The sequence below is a fragment of the Rattus norvegicus genome, chromosome 3 (genome assembly GCF_036323735.1).
Source record: "Rattus norvegicus strain BN/NHsdMcwi chromosome 3, GRCr8, whole genome shotgun sequence".
Classification (NCBI taxonomy): Eukaryota; Metazoa; Chordata; class Mammalia; order Rodentia; family Muridae; genus Rattus; species Rattus norvegicus.
In genome coordinates this window covers 184,414,190-184,419,265 of record NC_086021.1, presented here as the reverse complement: position 1 = coordinate 184,419,265, position 5,076 = coordinate 184,414,190, and positions in this window count along the sequence as shown.

Below are 5,076 nucleotides of genomic sequence, written 5' to 3'. Positions count from 1 at the left end.
TTAAAAAGTACACATACAGGAGAGAAAGTTTTTTGAACGCATCCAGTGTGGTTTTATAACATTCTCACAAAGCAGTGACCTCCAAATACATAAACAATCACAGCAGAGAAACCCAATGAATGTCTTAAATCTTCCTAAGCCTTAGACATCCCAATCATCTTCAATTGTATAACTGAATATGTACTAGAGAAAAATGCTTGGACTGTAACTACTGTGGTAAAATCTTTCCCAAAACAGTCATTTCCTAGCCCATAATATAATACATACTGCATAGGAACCCTATGAATGTAAGAAATGTGGCACACCTTTTTTAAATCATAGTACTTTGCAAGTAAATAAAAGAAGACATACTCAATAGAAACCCAATAATATAATCAGTGTTATTATGCCTCTCTGTTTGAATGAGCAATCATCGTTCAAATACATAAAAGAAGACAAACAAGAGGGACACCCTATGAATGTAAGCAAAGTGGTAACACCTTCGCATATCAGTCATATTCAAAGGCAAAAAATAAACCATAATTTAGAAAAATCCTTTGAGTGAAGTTAATAAAACCTTGTGAGTGCATTTAGCCTGGTGAAACAATCATGTATTTCTATAGACTTCACCAACATGAAACGATCCGTACCAGATAGTAACTATGTGAATAGATTTAATATGGGGAGGTCTTTTCAATTCTCACATATCATCATCAGGGCAAAAAAAAGCTATGAAGGCATTGAATATGGTAAAGCCTTTGCACATTTCTAAAGCATTTATCATCATGAAAATAATCATGCTGTAAAGATATGAGTGTAAACAATGTGGAAAAGCCTTTGTGCAATAGGGTTCTCTCAAATTCAACACAACTCAAACACAGGGGATGAAAATGGTAGGAATTTATTGTAATAAAGCTGCTCCTGGATCATGGACAGAAAATGAACTCAAAGCCTAAACTGTGACAAGTAAGACATCCTCTAATCACTGTTGCACAGAATGTCAAAGAGCTGCCATCCCACAATCAAAATCTCTGACCCAGAATCTTCCCTGTGTAAAAGAACTGGAAGAACAAAAATGGAGAAGAGCCTGAGCAAAAGGAGGTCCAAATTGAGTTCCAGCTCAGTGGGAGACACCAAGATCTGACACTATGATTCAGGCTATGGTTTGCTTACAAACGGGCCTATCATGACTGCCTTCTGAAAGACCCTAGAAGCAGCTGAAAGAGTCAGATGGAGACATTTACGCCCAACCAATGGACAGAAACTAGGACCCCTGTGGTTCAATGAGGAAAAGCCTAGAAAAACCTGAAGAGTGATACTATATGAATACCAGCAGTGTTAATTAACCTGGGCCCCTGGGATGTCTCAGACACTGAGCAACCAGCCAGGCAGTATATACATGCGCATAGGAGCCACCAACACATACAATAGAGGACATTTAGGTCTGGACCCATTCAGAGAAGATACACATATCTTCAGGAGACTTAAGGCGACACAATGTGGGATGATGGGATGGGGACATCCTCTTAGGTGTGGTAGGGAGGAGGTGTGGGATGTGGAACTGTCAGGGTAGACCGGGAGGGGGATAACACTGGAATGAAAAAAAAATTGAACAATCATTTAAAAAATAATGAGGAAACACATCTGGGCCAATTTCAGATATATTTTCCCACTGTCCAGAATTTAGGGGTAGATGCTTATGTAGATTAAAATGTCAACTGTTTTAGGATGTGGGTGTTACAGTTTAGTCAATGATATTCGTTTGTTATTTGGTATTGGAGTACACATGTTGTGTTTTGAGGAGCACAAGATAAATAGCCGGGGCATTATTAGAGACCGTCGTTATGTTTTCAAAATCAAAAAGATGAGTAAAGGAAGGTGGCCACCAAAGGGAAGTCCACAACTCCTGTCTGCTTCGGAACGTGAACTTAGTTTCACCAGATGATTAAAGGAGGTTGACTAAAAAAGGGGTGTATTCTTGGGGCTGGGGCTTGTTTCTTTGTTGCTTCTTCCCAATTGGTGTGGATTGGTTGTAATGTCCTCTAGTGCTAAATTGGTTCCCAAATTACATGAGAATCCTGCATTTGAGACCTGAGACTCCCTATCCAGAGCACGTTCTTATTGGTGAAATTACAAGAGGCCAATGTCTAGGCAAAGACAGAGGAATCACTTTTGGATTCAAGAGCAAGGAGGATCACCAAACCAGGAAACGAATTGGATGCAGGCTTGAGAGCTGAGAAAGACAGAGTACCCTCCATGTAAGTGCCACAGAAGAGGAGCCTCAGCGGTTTTGCCCAAAGTCGGTTTTGAGTAGCAAATATGTGATAAAGATTTTACTAAGCAATCAATCAGAACTGTCACAGGGGGGTATGTTAGCAATGTGCAAGTTTGGGAGTGGCCCAGGCAATGAGATGATTTATGCATATTAAATACAGATCTGTGTGTGCATGTGTGCTTGTGGGGGTTGGTTTGTATGTGTGTGTGTATGTGTGTGTGAGTGTGTGTGTGTGTATGTGTGTGTGTGTGTGTATATCCTTCATTTGAAAAACCATACCATTGATTGTTGTGGATATGTACATATTTTTTAAAGTTCTGTGGTTCTTCAGGTACCAAATACTTCAAGAATGTCATCCAAGGAGATTATCTAAAGATGCTAGATAATGTAAAAGAAATGAGAAGTATTTTTAATAAAATATTTTGTGTGTGTGTGTGTGTGTGTGTGTGTGTGTGTGTGTTTACTGTGATATGGGTTATTAAGGCATGTAAGATGTTGAGACTGAGAGACAAAATTTTAGATCCTCTTTATACAGTGTTCGAACTTACGTTGTGAGTATTACATACTATAGACATTTCCTATTGAAATAATAGAAAAACCACTGAGGGATTTGAATGTTCATCCATATTATGGCAGATGTGTTTACTGATACTATGTTCTCTGTATAAATCTTGCATTCCTTACTTCTTCATCTCTCTAATGAAATCTGGCTGTTTCAACTCGCATGTCTTGAAAATATGGGTGTGGTGAACCTGTGTGTGGAAACCTATAAGACACCTGGTGTTCAGTTCTTCTGAAAGTGGAATTATGGGCTTCCCTGTTAATTCTTTTGTTGGTTACCCTAAGGCTGTCACCATACCATTTTTTTTGTTTGTTTTTTTCTTTTTTCTTTTTTTCAGAGCTGGGGACTGAACCCAGGGCCTTGCGCTTGCTAGGCAAGTACTCTAACACTGAGCTAAATCCCCAACCCCTACCATCCCATTTTGTATAGGGTGTGATCTTCTCCCAATCCCCCAACCATGCACAAGTGCTCTGCTTTGTTCAAAGCCCAGAAGACTTACTTTTCAGTTTGTCTCAACGACCATAGAAATGAAGAGGGTGTGATGGATCCTTATAATTGTCAACTTGGCACAATCTGGAATCACAGGAAGGAAAGTCTCAAGCAGGGATCATTTGAATCAGGTTAGCATGTGACTATATCTGTGGGATACTGTCATAATTAAGTTTCTTGAGGTGAATACACTCACTAAGGTGAGTGCTTCCATTTCCTAGGGATAGACCCTGGTTTTGAAAGAATTCAGAAAGAGAACAGTTCATTAGCCCACATAATTTAAGCAATCTCTGCTCTTGTCTTTGGATAGCTGTGTACTCTTGTATCAAGCTCCTGAACCTGTGACATCATCCAATAATGAGATATAGCCAGGAACTGTGATCTTAAATTATATTTTCTTTTCCAAGTTGCTATTGTTACTATATTTTATTTTAACAATAGCAATGAGCCTTAGAAACAAATTTAAACAATTCGTTTCTACTTGTAGGATTTTTTAAAAATGAAACTTAAAGAGAATGTGGCTTGGATGGGGTAGTCCACACAATACCAAGTTTATGTGTTTAGAGACATGTATTCCTGTCTCCTAGCATTAAAAGTTTTTTCTAAATGGCTGGAGCTAATTTAGTTTGGTGGAATCTTGGCACAAGATCATTACTTCCTTAATTCAATTTGATAACCTTGAACCCAGGATTCAGCTCCATTTCCCTGGATAACTTTAATACTCTAATCATATATGTTGTACTTTTCATCTCTCAACTTCCTGTTTTTCATTAAAGTGCTCTACATGAGACTTAACCCAAAAACAAAGTCTATGATGGATATTTCTGAGACTTCATTTGTCAAGACAATTAATCTGAGTGTTTTCCCCTTAGCCTCAGGCAGACTCTTCAGACAAGGCATAAAGTAGGGACATTCTACAACAAAATACCACATAAGCAGTCTATACAGCACATACTGAAATCCTTCTCCTTTGAACTCTCTTGGGCCAAGCCTGCACAATTCAAATCACTCTCAGTAACAAAGATTTCCCCATTCCTAATAAGATAACACATTAAGTCCCATTTAAAGCATTCCTCTGCTATCCAAATCAAAAGTCTCAAAGTACACATTCTTTCAAAGTAAAGGATGAACAGACCTATCACAATAATACCCCAGGCCCTGGTACCAGTTTCTGACTCACTTAGGATTTTATTTCCGTGAACACACACAATGGTAAATGCAAGTTTTGCAGCACAACATTTAATTAGGGCTGGCTTACAAGTATAGAGGTTTAATCCATTATCATCAAGAAGGGAGCATGGCAGCATCCAGGGGGGCATGGTGCAGAATGATCTGAGTTCTACATCTTCACCCAAAGAAAGCCAGGAACAGACTAATCATCTGAGGAGTAGGTAGGAGGAGGGTCTCAAAGGTCATCACACAGTTACACACAACCTTAAACAAGGCCATACCTTCTAATAGTGCAAATCCCTGCACCAAGCATATGCAAACCATCACTATATATAACGAGATGAACATGGGTTTTTTTCTTTGAGTTTGTTTATACAATGAATTACATTTATGGAGTTACATATACTTTACCATCCCTGCATTCCTTGGATGAAACCTACTTGATTGGGATGGGTGATTATTTTGATGTGTTATGGGATTTAGATTGCTAGAAATTTATTGAGTATTTTGTAATAGGTATTCTTATGGAAAATTGATCTGGAGTTCTCTTTGATAGGTGTTTTTGTGCAACCCTGCAGGGAAATTCAACCAGTTATACCTA